The sequence below is a fragment of the Chelonia mydas genome, chromosome 10, assembly GCF_015237465.2.
Source record: "Chelonia mydas isolate rCheMyd1 chromosome 10, rCheMyd1.pri.v2, whole genome shotgun sequence".
In the NCBI taxonomy this organism is placed as follows: Eukaryota; Metazoa; Chordata; order Testudines; family Cheloniidae; genus Chelonia; species Chelonia mydas.
Window position 1 is genome coordinate 80,299,165 of NC_051250.2, and position 17,910 is coordinate 80,317,074.

Sequence of the window (17,910 nt, forward strand, 5' to 3'; positions counted from 1 at the left end):
GTGCTGGGGCATGGGGAAGTGGCCTGTGGAAACGTACTGAGGAGTTGGCAGCCATGTGCTGCATCCCCTCCATCTGCAGGGTCCCTGGCCGGGATCCGGAGTAGTAGGTGGGCTCAGCCCCCCGCCCCTGTCCCCCACTTGCCACAGGGGAAGTGGCCGGACAACTGGCTGCAGTCACCATTAGGGGACAGTTCACTGCAGGGGCCCTGGAAGGGAGGAGCACAGATCATGACATGGCCGGAGGTCCTTGGAGTGACATGAGTCTGGGAGTAGAAGTGACGGCGGGTGAGATGCCATTGGGAGAGGGTGTATCGACCTGAAGAGCTGATCCCCAAGATGGCCAGCAGGAGGTGCTAGTGTGGTGAGTGGAATCCCATCACATTCTGTTAAGCTGACTGATTTGACTCTGTGTGTGTGTGTGTAAGCGAGAGAGCGAAAGAGAATTTGCACAAACATTTGAAAAGACACCAGAAAGATGTTACTGTACATGGCAGGCTAATGTATCATGTGGCTTAAGAAAAACACACTCATCTCAATCATTAAAAAAAAAAAAGTTAATTCCATCTCCCTATTCTTGTTCTGTGTCGAAGCAATTATAACCAGAATGAATCATTATGAGTATGCTGATCATCATTTTCATTCAGTATCCCCGCTGAATTGCAGGGTACTGGAGTGCATCATTCAAACAGTCTGTTCCTTTAAGCATCTAAAGAGAGATTTTAGCTTTCTTTGAAAAGCAGGGAACCAAGGTGTCTGAGCTGGGGAGCGGGGGCAGTCTGGACTTGTGGATGTCTGAGATTGTCATGCTCTGGATTAATTCCGCTTGCAGCCCTTGACCCTGATTCTCCTGGGTAAAACAGCACTAACCCTATGAGATTGGGGGAGTCACATTGAAGGAGCAGATTTTTGATAGCCCAGAGCCCAGTAACATGCTTAACCACTGCCAGCAGCAGGAATGCCAATTGTTATGCTTACTGGTGAAAGCAGCTAAAAGGAGGCCTTTCTGAAACCTTTGCATGACTAACAGGCCAGGAGGAGAGGGGGAAGTATGTGGTCTCGAGGAGTAAACATGACCCTCTGCCCTCCTGACTTGATGCGGTTTTGACAGGCTGGGAAGTCTGGCAATAGTTAACTATTGCCATGTGAAATACAGCTGGTTACCTGATGGAAAACTACAGGCTGGAAATCTCCACCCTTAGCTTCTGCTCAGCAGTTGTTTTAATGGACAAGCTCTGTAATACTAAATTGGGGATTAAAATAGGCAGAAATCTCAGCTCGATGGACCCTTGGACACCTCTCAAGTTCCCATGCAGAGGGAAGGCTGGCCACTGGATGTCTGCAGTTACCCACCTGAGAGCTCCCCAATACCCTGGGTAAATATGAATCTGGGATTTTGGGGGGTGTTTTACCAACCTGTTGCAGATGTGTGCAAGTGCTGGAGACTAAATAAAGTAAAGCTTTAAGTAAAAGCACTCTTGTACTGTACTGCTTGTGCCAACCATCTGTCGGTCGGACGGCCAGGTCCCCATTGATTTATTTCCTGCCACCGTCTCGCCAAGAGTAAAAGTTACCAAGAACTTTGGGTTCAGAAACCCCAGGGAACAATACTGGTGCCAGACGGTTGTAATTAGACCCTTGTTTTTATGGATTTTCTCTCTGTCCTTTGGGAGTTTTGCTCAGGGTTTTGCTCTTGGGCCAAATCCAGCAGGCCCTACTTAATTCTCATCAAAATCAGTGGCCACATTCACCTCGGTAAAGGACACAGAATGTGGCCACTTGTGGTTCGCTTGATTGCCCGACAAAGAGTTGTATAGGGCTACACCTGCAGCTGTCTGGCACAGTCGATTATATTAGTATTATACTGCAGCAGTGTCTAAGTCTACAAGACACAATATGACAGATGGAGGAGACAGCATGAGATGGAACCAGAATGGCAAGCAGGGGTGACAATAATAAATGCCTTATTATTTCAGTCTAGCTGCATGCATAGTCTAGCTGCATGCACAGTTCAGAGGTGTAATAAACCAGACATGGGTCACCTGCTTTGCGGCTTCATTAACAACCCAAAACTCAGCTCAGGTTCACTGAAAACATGCTCCAGTTTCTGAACTTTTGAGAAGTCAGTGAAGCCGAGGCCAGTTTGGGGCAGTTATTATCGCCAACCAAAAGGAGGCAAAAGTCGGCAGTTTCAGTTGAGCTTCACTTTGTTGTGGGGGTTCACAGGAACTCAAAATTCAAAGCAAACTTCCGGGGTGAGAATTCATGGGAACTGAAGCCAGACAAAGATTGGCACAAATCCCTGTAAACCAAAACTCTGACCCTCAGGCCTAGCTGTAGAGCTGTATCGCTCAGAGAAGGGACACGATAGAGGTACAATAGGGCATGTTATGGGGGAGGTCAGTCTGCTGCTCCTAGTCACCCTTTCTCACAGTACTGGAATAAGGGGTCACCCAATGAAATTAAAGGAAGTCACTTCTCATATAATGCAAATTTAACCGCTGGAACTCACTGCTATAAGATCTGAGGCTAAGACTGTGGTAGGATTCAAAACTGGCTTGTTTTCTTAGAGCATAGGAATATCAGCAATAATGATATATGCACAGCTAAACTAACTGATAAAATGTGAAATGGATATACATCCTCATGCCTTGGGGCATAAGCCAACTACCATAATCACTGGGATTAGAAATAACTGTCCTTATGCGCAGTGAGAACAGCCGAAGTGCCTGTTCTGTTAAGGACAGGGAGCCCAGACCCTGAATTAGGGGGCCAAACTCACCCTCATCTGGGGATTTGAGTTTACTGATAATTCAGTAGTAACACCACACCTGCAGAGCTGTCCCTAGGGTTTCTTTGCAGGAGCTCCTATGTTCTCACATCTCGTTCCTTCTTCCTCCTCAGTCATACCCAGGAGAGAGTGAATGGCCCACAGCTCGACAGCGAGTCAGCAGCACTTCAGCAGGGGTCTGCTAACCAGGTGGATCTGCAGAAGACTCCTCTCCTTTCACACCGCCACAGCCGGGTTATTTCATAATTGGCTACTATGGGATTAATTGCGCCTTCCTCCTAAGCATCTGGCACTGGCCACTGTCTGAGGCTGGATAATGGACGAGGTGGACCACCGGTCTGATCCTGCCTGGCAATTCCTCGGTGCTTAAATGTTTAACCTTGTTTGCAAATATCTGTTAAAACATGGGATCTCTTCATCACCATCCTAAGACAGAGGTGCATACACGCACGCTGGAAATGACTCATCCTGCAATTGTTTGTGTCTCATTTACATGCAGAAAGCTCAGCTTGCCAGTCCCGAGCTGAGACAGCGCTGACGAACTTACGCAGGCAAAGAGAGATCTTTGTGATGACACCTGGTCACTGTAAGGCTCTCTGATGCTCCAGGGAGAGGGCAGTATAAACAGAGTGGGAATTATAGCTCCAGCAGCTGAAGCCACACACATCCCAGGATGTCGCAAGCCGGCTCTGATCTACGCACGACGACTGAGAAACGTGAGCCAACAGGAAGACAATGAAGAGGGTTTGTGGCACAGGGTAAGACAGCACTGGAGGAGTAAATGACTGTAATGGCACTATATGCTGTGCAGAATTTCAGCTGGCTAATGAAATCAGTCCTTATATGGGGGGGATAGCACAGTGGTTTGAGCATTGGCCTGCTAAACCTAGGATTGTGAGTTCAATCCTTGAGGGGGCCATTTAGGGATCTGGCGCAAAAATTGGGGATTGGTCCTGCTTTGAGCAGAGGGTTGGACTAGACAACCTCCTGAGGTCCCTTCCAACCCTGATATTCTGTGATTCCTGAGTAATAACAAGACCTTTTCTTTTCAAGTGCTATGTATGGACAGACCAATGAGAGGGAGATCGCCTCTGAATTACAAAGAACCCACCTCATTGGCCACAACCAGGGATCAGCCTTTACTGTGTTATCAGATACATTGAAATACACAGAAATAATTGTGTTTTTAACACCATTCAGATATTAGTTCCTGAGTAACGGCAGTGTAAGGGGAGAGGCCAACCAGACGCCTCATCAGATTCCCAAACAAAACACTTGAAAACACTTTAAGATTTGCTATGAGTTCACAGGGCCAGATTGACTAGCAGTTTTTACCTTGCAGTAAGTGGGTTGGAAATTGCATTTCAGGGGTAAGCTGGCTAATGACATCAATATGGGAAACTATGTAGGACCAACCGAATTAGCTATAATATCTCAGTTACCTCCCGCACGGGTGTATGGCGACATTCAGCTAGGTGTGGGTAAAGTGCTTTGGTGAAAGGGTCTGTATGCAGAGCCCTGCACGGATACAAAATTTGTCTCCACATCCAAACCATGAACATGGTCCCCGGCCATAAAGTGACTCTCCGCAGATGTGCAGGGCTCGATCTGCGTGCTGTCCGCTTGCAGTATTGCCATGCCAACATGTTTTAATCTTTGCGAAGTAATTGTGGCCCAATCTTGGATGGACCCCAGGTGTACCGTCTTTGTCACTACGCAAATTACTCTCTGGGTACTTGGATAGTTTCCTCACCATAGCAACCGAGCACCCCACAATCACTAATGAATGTCTCTGTGAGCTAGGCCGCATTAGCCTGGTGTTGCAGGTAGGCAGTTGGGGCACTGGGCAGATGAAGTGACTGGCTCACAGTCACACAGGGAAGCTAGGAGCTGAACCCAAGGCTCACACACGTCAGTACGGCGCTCTGTGCACTCCCTGCCCAGAATCACAGGTTCCAACGCTTCTCGGGGCTTCACCTTGCTGAGCGCCAGACAGTTCCCTGGGTGAAGACCTTTAGAGGAGACCTTGGACTCTGAGCCCCAGCTCGTCCTGATGGGACACTGAAGATCTCATGGCCATTTGTATCTAAGCAGGGTTCACCCAAATGTTCTTGGCCAAAATTCTCTCTTCCCCAGTATGAGTGGGTTGTCTGGCTGCCTCCCACCCAGAGGTGGCTGCAGTTCAGTGGTGCTGTACATTTGTGTGTTGCACAAAGCATTGTGGGACTCACAGCCCTATGGAAATGCCAAGTGCTTACTCATGTCTCTCACTGTGGGCTGATGCACTGCTTCAAATCTGCCACGTATGAACCAAATGGCTTTTTTAGCTCTTCTGAGATTTGTATTAGTTTTAATGTCGACAGTGTTTGCGGACACAAAGCACTATAGTGCGCACGCTATGGAACTGGCAGGGTTCCTGCAAACAAACATGCATGCCTTTTGCAGCGTTACATATGTCTTGTCAGAACGAACCTGATTGCTGAACAAACACACTCCTCTTTGGCGGGGAGTTGCCAGAGCCGGGAGTGAAAGCTGCAGAATGCAACCTGGCATGCTCCCGTTAGATGGCAGGCTAGTGGTCGGGGCAGCTGCGGTCCCCATCTAAACTGAGCTTAGTGCTGAGAGTCTCGTGGTGGTTGGAGACCTGGGCGAGCATCAGCCCTGCCAGCTCTGATAACCTCCCTCTCCTAAAAAGGACAGTGCTGGGCTTGGTGATATTTTAATTGGTACCATTCTGGGCAGTTGTTCTGTAAATGTGCCTGATGGCAAATGACGTGCTTTTCACTTCGTTTTGCCTGTACTTGAATTCAAAGAGTGCGTGGCTTGGGCTGCCTTTTGCCTTTCCAATACGGCACTCTTCTCTTTCATCCTGACAAGAAGGTGAGCATCACAACCAGACTAATAGGAACCAGATGGTTGGAGAGAGCTCTGCAAGGGGGAACAGAAGCAGCCTCAAGGTCACTGCTGACATGATGAATACTAAGTGGCGCACATCTCAGCCCTGGCAATGAAAAATTAATGAATTTCTTCCTCTCCATCTCCACACGCTCAATCAGCTGCCATTTTCTTCACCTCTCCAGCTCATCGGGCGTTCCCGTTGGATTAGGGAATAAATGATTAAAAGAGATTAAAGTTGTTGCATGAAATCAGTGCTGCTCTAAATACTAGAATATCATTGCATGGTTGGCTGGGTGGTGGTGGTGGGGGGGGTTGTTTGCTTTTATTTAAACAAACAACCAGGGTACCAGGAGTGAGAACAAAGATGGAGCAGAGGCAAAGGATTCTAACTGCCAGACCGTTCGGTTTAATAAAGCTCCGAGCTGTCGTGACTCTGGGAGGGTTAAGATTACTCATCTCTGGACCTGCCGTATGTCTTTCTAATGCAGCACTGAAGCTGTTTTATTAATAATCAAGCTTGGGAAATCATCCCAGGTTCTCGTGCTAACTAGAACTAAATGCCAAGGTGGGAGATTTAATGAGCAAAGCTGTTCCGATTGTGGGACAGTGTTTAAACAATTGGGGGCAGGTTTTTCGAAGGTGTGATGGAAGTCTGGCTTTTTAAAAATGGACAAAACGTCTCTTGGGACCCAATTCTGTCACGCTTGTTGTATTTGGCTGGTGACTGTATGTGCTTGGCCAGAAAGTGGGTGCACTGGATCCCCAGCCAATGTGCTGGCCCTAAGCACAGTCCTCCTGTGCAGATAACTTGTGCACCTGGCATGGGATGGCATGGTTGGGGGAAGGCAGAATGGGGCCGGCCAAGGGGTATAAGACACCTGGCAAGACACCTCCATCCTAAAACAGATGGACGAGAGCTCCTTGAAAATTTCCAGATGAAACAGTTTTCCACTGGAAAATGTTGCTTTGACACATTTGAAAGGTTTTGTGCGATGTATCGATTTCCTCTAAACTTCTGATGGAGAGTTATCAAAATGAATGATTTTGATAAGGTCACAAGGTTTCATGTAGCTACCATCCATATTTTGACGTCTGTACTATAAATTATAATCTAACGAACAGGAAAGTTGGGAGGACAAAGCCAAACATTTCAAGACAGTCACTTCGATGGTTCCAAAACAAAGTATTTCAGAAGTTTTGTTTCTTGGTAAAGTTCATCTCTTCCCTCCCGTTTGGGACAAAAGCAAAATTTCAAATGTCGGAATTTCCCAGATGGGACGTTTGGATTCCCAGCCAGCTCTGCTCTGGGTCATGCAGCCTGATCCATAGGGCCTGCCCTCCGAAGCCAGCGGACCTGCATTTGGTGCTGGACTTGGGGCAGAACCCATCCATTTACACACTGAAAATCCAGTCAGGCTCCCTGACCCCTAGGTCTGCTGCAGGCCCCGGGCAGCTTACAGCCAGAATACAGCCCTGCATTAAAGAAATGGGATCGTCCCACTCTGCAATCTCTCTCCCTACGTTCAGCTGCCTCTGCCTGTGACAAGAGGCTCAAATGGAGCCTAGCTATGGGTGATTCCCAATGGAGCCTTTATTGCTCCCCCTTTGGGCGATGTCGGTCCTTCCCATCCCGGAGCACCCTGCTGCATGGAGCCAGCCTGCTGCCCTCTGCTGGCCATGGGTGGGTGTGGAGCAGGGACAGGGCCCCACCTCGCTCCCAACCCTAGGACGGGCTGGGCACCCCTGGAACAGAGCTTCACTCTCCTGCCCACAGGGGCTCCGGTTCTGCCTGCCCCTTACCTGGGGCACCTAGGGGAGGGGGATGTTTTTTCCACCCCTCTTTTCAATTGTCCCCTGCCCAATGCCCCAAAAGGACCAGGCAGAATCTGGCTCTCCATGATGATGCATGAGGCAAGTTCCATGGCATATGCTGACTTTGCTTCTGCTCATTTTGTCAAATAAACACCACGGGACAGATTCTCAGCTGGTGTACGCTCCTTTGAAGTCCATGCATCTATGCTGATTTACACCAGCTGATGAGTTGGCCCAGGTTTTTTTTATTTTTCATTGTTAAAGCAACAAGAGTCTTTCAATCAGGTTTCAGAGTAGCAGCCGTGTTAGTCTGTATTCACAAAAAGAAAAGGAGGACTTGTGGCACCTTAGAGACTAACCCTTTTCTTCTTTCGATCAGGATTTCGATGGAAAACAACCCAAGGTTATATCTGATAATGTAACCCCTGAGCAATGTCTTCCCTTTGTTTGCTTCATTACTGTGATTACATTCTGACTGTAGCATAGCAACAGCTAATTGCTTGATGGTTGCAAAGTGCATAATTCCCTGTATTAAAATTTTATTGAGATGTAATTGTGTTCCTCTTGCAGCAGTGGGTGCTTCAGAGAGACGGAGGATAATGTGGTTAGTTTAGCTTTTGTGATGTTTGTAACATTGGCCACCTCTGGAAAAATATGATTTTTTTAAAAAAATTGCAAACCTTAGAAACCCCCATCTTGGGTTAGCTGCTTCTGGAAGCTTCAGCATTAGTGCAAATGGATTATGGGAAATGTAGCGTTTAGTACAGACTAGACATACAGACTTTCTAATGCAAATACTGTTTTCCCCCCCAATATTCTTGCCAGTTTATTCGTGCTGTGTTTCTCCATAATGCAAATCGAGTGAAACAATTAAGTCATAACTGATAAATTAGTCAATGGATTTAATCTCCTCTTCTCTTGTGGAACATCCAGAAACAGACTGTAATTTTCTCAGATATATTCTTCACAACCGTCTGACCCAACTGCTTTGGGAATTCCATTTACTGTCTCTGACTTTGTATGCAAAATCCAAAATTGCAGGGGCACTAGAGTGTGGGTAGGGCACCAGCCACATGGCATTGTTTCTGTCCCCTGAGTAAATGAGTAAGTCCTGGAATTGGTTTCCTGTTGCGACTGCTCGTGGAAAGCGAATTCCAGGTTCGCTCTCTGCAAGTTCTTGAGCATGCAGGCTTATAACTCAGTCTCTGAGCTTTTGTGCTATTAAGCCTCAATTGCACTAATGGCTGCAGAGAGCAAATGCACCGGGGGTGCAAACCTGGCCAAAGCAAATGCTGTAAATGCAGTGCCAGTTGTCTGGCACAGTGCATGGCCGCTGCCTGGAATGCCCATTAACGAAGACCATGTACAAATGCTCGGAGCTAATTCCCAGGAGTAGATGGGCTCAGCATGGGGTGGGGAGGGAAGGAATCCATCTTACCTAGGCTGCAGAGTGTAACGAAGCCCTACCACCCACACTCAGCTGCACTGGGACACACAGGGAGTCCCTCTGGAGCTGGGCTTTGGCATGCACAGGGGCACCCCAGTTCCCTCCTCCCCCCTAGAAGAATGGCAGCAGCCCCTTTAGATCTGAGGGCCCCCGGCGGCTGTGGAGGAGGGGAGGGACGGCATGGCACCTGAGTGCAGCTGACGGCAGAATGCTGCACGGGAGGCGGGACTTTCCACCGTGCCTTGAGACTGCAGGCGCCTCGGGGCAGGGACAGCTCTTCACTCCCCATCAGTGGCCAGGGCCCCTCTCGCTGATGATTTCCACTGGCACCGTCATAGCTCACCAGGGCACAATACTGCCTCTTAGAGCGAGAGCCCACGCAGTGCTGGGGAAAAGATGGGCCAGCTGAGTGGCTGTGGTCGGCAGTGTTATGCCCGCTGAAGCCAGGAAACAGGCATGGATCCAGGGCAATGGGGAGACACGTACTCCCAGGCGAGCTTGCTGCACCTTTGGGAGAGGTCTGTGTTCCGCCCTACGGCTGATAATGAGGGGATGGAGCTGTGGCCACCCCTCCAGTGCCCAGACACGTTCCCTCTGGGAGGCTGCATGTTATGGGGAGCTCGCTGGGACGTCATACCCTCCAGCCTCGCTGGGCGCTGCCACTGGGGCACAGACCGTGGCCCGTACGGCTCGTCCGCTGAGCAGCTCTCCTCCAGCCAACCTGTTCTCTGCGGGCCTGACTGCCGCCCTCACTCCTGGTTAAGCTGTGAGCAGGGCCAGCTCCAGGCACCAGCGTTCCAAGCAGGTGCTAGGGACGGTAATTCGGCGGCAGCTTCTCTGTCTCCTGCCGTCCGCGGCAGCAATTCGGTGGCGACTGTTTTTTTCACTGCTTGGGGTGGCAAAAACGGTAGAGCCGGCCCTGGCTGTGAGTTAGCCCCGTTGAAATCAACAGCCTTGGGCCACTCTAATTCATGCTGTGAGGGGAAGCCCTGTCTCCGGCAGCCCTGGCTACGCTGAACACATCTTACCCACACCTGAGGCTTTTCTTGGCTGTCCGTTGGTTTTGCTCTCCCCCTCGGATGTTCTCCCTATCTAAAAATGACACTTGCCGAATCGCCAACCCCTAGTGTTCCAGCATCATGAACCGGGTCCCAGAAAATCATGATATTGGCTTTGAAGCCATGAGATTTTTTTTTTCTTTTTTAAATATAAATATTGAGGTTTTTACCTTTGCGTTCAGGTTTCTGAGCCTTCAGGGTGCACTTGCTTCATGTTTGCTCTGCAAGGGCTAGAAACTTGTCTGATTTTTTAAATGAAAGCCTAGAGTCTCATGTAATTTCTTAATTCCAATGTCTGTGGCTTTCAGAAAAGCATCAAATACTATAGGATTTGCGATAAAATCACAACCCTTAGCAATCCTGCATTCAGCTGGAAGCGTCTGTTTGTCTGAAGGACGGTCGATCTTGTCAAACTAACTTGATATCTTGTTTTGAGGAGATTACAAGTTTAGTTGATAAAGGTAATAGTGTGGATGTAATAGATTTAGACTTTTGTAAGGCATTTGACTTGGTACCACGGGACATTTTGATTAACAAGCTAGAAAGATATAAAATTACCACGCCAGACATTAAGTGGATTAAAATGGGCTAACTGATAGGTCTCAAAATGTAATTGTAAATGGGGAATCATCATCGAACAGGAGTGTTGCTAGTAGGGACCTGCAGGGTTCTGTTCTTGGCCTCTATATTTTAATTAATGACCTGGAAGAAAACATAAAATCATCACAGATCAAGTTTGCAGATGACACATAAATTGAGGGAGTGGTAAATAATGAAGAGGACAGGACATTGATCCAGAGCAATCTGGATCACTTGGCAAACTGGGCGCAAGCAAACAATATACACTTTAAGATGGCTAAATGTAAATGTGTACATCTAGGAACAAAGAAAAGAGGCCATACTAACACGGTGGGAATTCTACCCTCAGAAGCAGTGGCTCTGACAAAGATTGTGTAGTCATAGTGGATAATCAGCTGCACGTAAGCTCCTGGTGTGATGCTGTGGCCAAAAGAGCTACTACAATCCTGGGATGCAAAAACAGGGGACTCTCGAGTAGGAGTAGAGAGGTTATTTTACCTCTGTATTTGGGCCTGGTGTGATTGTGGCTGGAATCCTGTGTCCAGTTCTGGTGCCCACAGTTCAAGAAGGATGTTGATAAATTGGAGAGGGTTCAGAGAAGAGCCACGAGAATGATTAAAGGATTAGAAAACCTGCCTCATAGCGATAGATTGAAGGAGCTCAATCGATTTAGCTTAACAAAGAGAAGGTTAAGGGGGGACATGGTTACAGTCTTTAAGTACCTACGACAGGAATAAATATTTAATAATGGGCTCTTCAGTCTCGCAAAGAAAGATCTAACATGATCCAGAGGCTCGAAGTTGTAGCTAGATAAATTCAGACTGGGAATGAGGTGTAACTTTTTAACTGTGAGAGTAAAGTTACCAAGGGATGTGGTGGATTCTCCATCACTGATTTTAAAATCAGGGTTGGATGTTTTTCTAAAAGCGCTGCTTTTGGAATTAGTGTGGGGCTGGTCTCTGGCCTGTGCTGTGCAGGAGCTCAGACTAGATGCTCACAAAGAACTCTTCTGGCCTTGGCATCTCTGAATGGGTGTTGGAATGCAAGCACAAAGCATTTGATTGGGCAGATTTTTCCAGTGCTCGGCACCCGTAAGTGGAGAGAGATTTTTTTTCCCCCCTCAGATTGCTCAGTTTCCATTTAGGCATCACAAGGAAATGGCCAGACTTTCAGAAGGGACGGCAGCTGCCAGGGTGACATTTTATGGCCAAATTTTCAAAAAAGCTCTGTACCCACCATGCTCTCTGGAAAATCCAGACCTACATTTCCTTTACAGATGGGACCTGAACCAAAAGCCTGGTTATGGACCCGACAAACTCTGCTGTGGTTTGGATCTGGATCCAAACTTTGCATCCCAAGTTGTCTGTAATTAAGGTTATGTTTTAGTCATGGGTATTTTTAATAAAAGTCATGGATAAGTCACGGGCAGTAAACAAAAATTCACGGCTCATGACCTGTCCGTGACTTGTACTATATACCCCTAACTAAAACTTGGGCCGGGGCACTGCAGGTACTGGGGGGTGGGGGGGGGCGGTACAGATGGGGGTGCTGTGGGTGGGGTGACCTGGGACTCCAGCTGGTGCTGAGAGGGGGGTTTGGGGGGGCGTGCGGCCCTGGACCCCTGCCGGTGCTGAGGGGAGGGTGGAAGGGCTGGCAGGCTCCCTACCCAGCTCCGCGTGGCTCCCCGGAAGTGGCCGTCATGTCCCTGCAGCTCTTATGGGGAGGGAAGGCCAGAGGGGCTCCAGGCGCAGCCAATGGGAGCTGTGGGGGCGGTACCTGCAGGTAGGAGCAGTGTGCAGAGCCCCCTGGCGGCTCCACCTAGGAACTGCAGGGACATGACGGCCACTTCCGGGGAGCCCGCCCGAGGTAAGCGCTGCCCTGCACCCCAACCTCTTTCCCCAGCTCTGAGCCCCTTCCCACACCCAAACTACTGTTGCTGCTGCTGGGGTGAGGGGGAGTGCAGTGGCCCGGACTGCCCCAGCAGTGGCTGGTGTGGCTGGCCCCGGGGCTGCCTGAGCTGCTCAGGCAGACCCGGAGCCAGCCGCTGAAGTCACAAAGGTCACAGAAAGTCACGGAATCCGTGACTTCTGTGACCTCTGTGACAGCCACACAGGGTTATCTATAATTTCCTTACGGCAACGGTCTGAAACCTCAAAACTGATCTGCAGCTCTGGATTTCACCAGCCGCTCTGTTAAGGGGAGGCAAAGATCTGCGGCTTTTTGATTCTGCCTCAACCTCTACCAATTAGAAAGGGAAATGTAACCAATATTGATTGCACTGTTCTATATGGGCCCAATCCAAAGCCCACTGAAGTCAGTGGAAAGATGCCCGTTGACTTTAAAGGGCTTTGGGTCAGGTTTGAAGTCACGTGCAGTAATTAGGTGAATTTGTGCAGACTATTTCATGGCAAACTGTCAATAGTCATTCTTGCCCTTTGACAAATGGAAATGAGGATGTGAAAGCTGCTGAAATGATGTGATCTATCAAACGGCTGCTCTGGATGCTGGAGTATGTCGCTGCCATCCAGGCAAAAACGTCTTTCCAGCCTATTATTAAAAAAAGAAATAAAAGTAGGAATTTGTTGCTGTTACGAACCATGCCACTGTTCTTCAGAAATCCAAATACAGACTGGTGTTTTAAATAAACTGTATTCATTAGTACGGTGGTCGCACAAGGCCTATTCTATTACTAAGTGGCCCCGGTACATAGATATTATTCACTTAAGTAATCAGTCACTGCCAACAAATTACAGGATACGGAGTATGGAATTAGCAAAATGAACTATGGATGTAAAATTCATTTGAAATTCAATTTAGAAGCAACATTAGCTTTCAATTAGTCTGCCCAACTGTTTGAACATCATTTTTTCTATTGGATTTTTATATAAATGTAATTAACCTTTGCTGTTAAATTGTTGATTTTGTTGATATAATTATTATGTGACTTCTAATATTTTGCTTGGCTGACATCTAATTAGATGGTGGCTTCAAATTAGAGGAACAAAGACTGCTGGTGACCTCTACCATATTCTCCTGCTCAGTCTGTGTGGGAGGGGGATGGAAAGTGGAAAATCAAACTCGCTAACACAGATTTAGTGCAAATGAAAATGTGAAGCTAGAAATTAATATACGATTTTGCTTCCAAGCCTTCCTCTGGAAACAAGATAATACAGTAACTCCTACTAGAGCTCCTGCTAGAGATTTTTCAGTTTGCTGACAGTGCCGAAAAATAATAATGAAAAAATTAATTTCAGGTCAAACAAAACAGTTTGTTTAGTTTTGATTTTGAGCATTTGGGTTATTTTTGCATTTTTAAAAAATAAAACTGAATGAAATTTTTAAGTGAAAAGTGGTTTTTGACCTACAAAACCAAAATATTTTGTTTAGAAGATATTGAAATGAAATATTTTGAGTTTTTTAGAATTATTTTCCCCAAAAAGAAGAACTTGGTGAAACGTTCACAAATTTATTAAATGATTTGGTGTTACTGAATCTGCATTTTTTGCCAAAAAAAGTTTCGGGTGAAACATGTCACCCAGCCTTCCCCACCAGAGTTCGTTCTCCTCCAGGCTTGCTGGATTGATCTGATCAGATACAGGCACTGTGTTGCCTTTTGTAGGCCTCAGGAGTTAGATAATCTAAATCAGGATTATGAAGAATAAATGTTTCCAGTCTTTGGCCCCTGATCCCATAAATTACTCTACAGGGTTGTATCCCTGCACCGGCGTGAGGGCCCATTGAAAGCCATAGCCATTGAAATCAGTGAGGCTCCACAGGGGTGCAGGTATATAGCCACTCACCGAGGAGCAGCGTGTTTGCCCACCCCTGCTCGAGCGCCTCGCCTGCATTAGGGAAGTTTTGCAAAGCTTTCCCACTGTTGCTAAGATCTGTTCATCTCCACCAGGAGTTCCCAGCACAGACAGGGTGTTAGCATTCAACTCAGCTCTAATCACCATGTCAGTTACATCTGCTGTGAGGGGCTGCAGCTTCCTTCATTCCTGTCCTTAAGGCCTCACCCTGCATCCTCAGTTCTCGCACCAGCAAAGAGGGCATTGACAGTCCGTCTTTCTCACTTTGTCTCCCAGCAGTGCTACTCTGTGCACTGCATTGACTAGGTTTCTGTCTGTGATTGGGTTGCGTTCAGAGGGGGGCTTTCCTCACTTTGAACATTCTGTATTTATTCTCTCCGATCTAGTCCCACATCATGTCACACGTGGAGGGTCACCATCAAGTTAAAAAATCGCAGTGCTGAGTTTTACCTCTTTTCTACTGATGGCAAACCAGCCACTGACTTCAGAAGTGAGGTCACTCCTAATTATCCCTGGGATAAGTGAGGTCAAACTCAGACTCCCATTGCTCAGATCCTCAGCTGGTGTAAGCCAGCGTAGCTCCCTGGAAGACAACAGTGTCTTGCTGATCTGGACCATCTGAGGATATGCTCTTAAGCATTTTTAAAAGCCCTTGTTTCCTGCTCGTTACTTAGATTGAAATAAAGATATATTTGCCACTGATATTTTTACTCTTCATTTTCACTCTAGGTTTTTACCGCTAGCGATGACATGACACATTTACTTAAATGTTTGTGGCCATCGTGTCCTTGCAGGCCACAAAGAGATTTTAAATACTATCCGTCAGGTCATCCAACACAATGACAAGGGGAACAAACCTTCGCAGAGATAGCGCTGTGGAAACTGGCTGGCTGCTCTGGAAGGGTTGCATCCAAGACTTTAAAGCTCTGGCTCTAGCACTGGTGATTTGCATGGGCCACTAGCAACCGCAGCCAGCAGTTGGGGACCTGAGCCACGTGAACTAGTTGAGGCTTACATTTGGGCACTTGATTCAGCATCTGCAAGATTAAATTGTTCCAGAGCAAGTAACAAATTAATGAATTCATCAGGCCTACTGTATGCGGGAGGCTACTTCTCCCGACTTGTTGGCGGTGGCAGAAATGTCCACGAAATGGAACCAGCTCAGTGTGATTAACCTTGAATGGCATCAGAGGCCACCTCTATTACCAACACATACTCTGATGCAAAGAGCACAGGTGCCAGCATCACATGCAGACCTGTCCTTCTGCGTCCATCTGCTTGTGGAAGGCACAGTTGTGTGGTCCAGTTTCTTGTGCAGGTAAATGTCTCTTCTGACCATTGTAGGCGAGCCAGCTATTTTGACACATGAAGGCTCTCTGCCCTCCATACATGGGGAAAGTGATACCTTGCAAGTCCACTAAACTCAGTGACTGAACGAATTGAAGGTGTCCCTGTCACATGGTGTTGTCTGTAAGAAAACCCACGATATCTATTTCACCCGCTCTCCTTCACAACCTGGATCTATTACAGCACCACATTCTGGACATGACCTTGGGCTTTGTCTAGACTGTGATGTAAAGGTGTGATATTAGATTGTGCTAGCTAGTTTGATCTAATGAATGCTTCCTAGTCTGGCCCCAGCCTTTTACTTGATCAGCTGAACATGTGCTAAACTACAGCTTGTCTTGTCCTGACTAGAGTTTAAAGGTATGAGTTGGCTCTGCTAACCAACCACTGGGTTATGTGGACTTGCGAGGTGTCACTCCGCCACGGAGAGCACTGCATGTGTCAGGTTAGTTGGTTTTCTTACAACTGACAGAAGACAAGTATGTGGCCTCTAGCTAGATAATTCAAGACATATTGCCCATGGTAGCCACCATGCTTGGGAGAGCTTTTACTTCTGTCTGGCCACTCTGCAAACTTATCTGTTGGGCTTTTGGTTTGGATCACAGCCTTAGCTTGACAAGAGAAGTTATAGGTTATATCAACAGTCCATCCTGCCACTACTCGTTTCTCTTCTCATAATTATGATTGTGCCCATCTTTAAAGTGCCCATCTTTATGAAGTGCCTATCTTTAAAAAAGGGAAAGAGGAGAATCTGGGGAACTACAGGCCAGTCAGCCTCACCTCAATCCCTGGAAAAATCATGGAGCAGGGTCCTCAAGGAATCAATTCTGAAGCACTTAGAGGAGAAGAAAGTGATCAGGAACAGTCAGCATGGATTCACCAAGGGCAAGTCAGGCCTCACTAACCTAATTGCCTTCTATGATGAGATAACTGGTTCTGTGGATGAGGGGAAAGTAGTGGATGTGTTATTCCTTGACTTTAACAAAGCTTTTGATACCGTCTCCCACAGTATTCTTGCCAGCAAGTTAAAGAAGTATGGGCTGGACGAATGGACTATAAAGTGGATAGAAAGCTGGCTAAATCGTCGGGCTCAACGGGTAGTGATCAATGGCTCCATGTCTAGCTGGCAGCCGGTATCAAGCGGAGTGCCCCAAGGGTCGGTCCTGGGGCTGGTTTTGTTCAATATCTTCATTAATGATCTGGAGGATGGCGTGGACTGCACCCTCAACAAGTCTGCAGATGACATTAAACTGGGAGGAGTGGTAGATACACTGGAGGGTAGGCATAGGATACAGAGGGACCTAGTCAAATTAGGGGATTGGGCCAAAAGAAATCTGATGAGGTTCAACAAGGACAAGTGCAGAGTCCTGCACTTAGGACGGAAGAATCCCATGCAACGCTACAGACTAGGGACCGAATGGCTCGGCAGCAGTTCTGCAGAAAAGGACCTAGGGGTGACAGTGGACGAGAAGCTGGATATGAGTCAACAGTGTGCCCTTGTAGCCAAGAAGGCTAACGGCATTTTGGGCTGTATAAGTAGGGGCATTGCCAGCAGATTGAAGGACGTAATCATTCCCCTCTATTCGGCATTGGTGAGGCCTCATCTGGAGTACTGTGTCCAGTTTTGGGCCCCACACTACAAGAAGGATGTGGAAAAATTGGCAAACGTCCAGCGGAGGGCAACAAAAATGATTAGGGGATTGGAACACATGACTTATGAGGAGAGGCTGAGGGAACTGGGATTGTTTAGTTTGTGGAAGAGAAGAATGAGGGGGGATTTGATAGCTGCTTTCAACTACCTGAAAGGGGGTTCCAAAGAGGATGGATCTAGACTGTTCTCAGTGGTAGCTGATGACAGAACAAGGAGTAATGGTCTCAAGTTGCAGTGGGGGAGGTTTAGGTTGGATGTTAGGAAAAACGTTTTCACTAAGAGGGTGGTGAAACACTGGAATGCGTTACCTAGGGAGGTGCTAGAATCTCCTTCCTTTGAGGTTTTTAAGGGCAGGCTTGACAAAGCCCTGGCTGGGATGATTTAGTCGGGGATTGGTCCTGCTTTGAGCAGGGGGTTGGAGTAGATGACCTCCTGAGGTCCCTTCCAACCCTGATATTCTATGATTCTATGAACAGGAGTGAGTGGATGAGGATCTGTGGCCTGCAATGTGCAGGAGACCA

General features: G+C 47.5%; 1 long non-coding RNA gene across 1 annotated transcript in view; it reads left to right on the forward strand.

The window, feature by feature from the left end:
* Positions 1-1,249: 1,249 nt before the first annotated feature.
* LOC122462142 overlaps positions 1,250-17,910 on the forward strand; it is a 42,134-nt gene continuing 25,473 nt past the window's right edge. The window contains exons 1-2 of the long non-coding RNA XR_006284519.1: positions 1,250-1,373; positions 2,902-3,546. This is a non-coding gene — a long non-coding RNA (uncharacterized LOC122462142). The remainder of the gene's footprint in view (positions 1,374-2,901; positions 3,547-17,910) is intronic.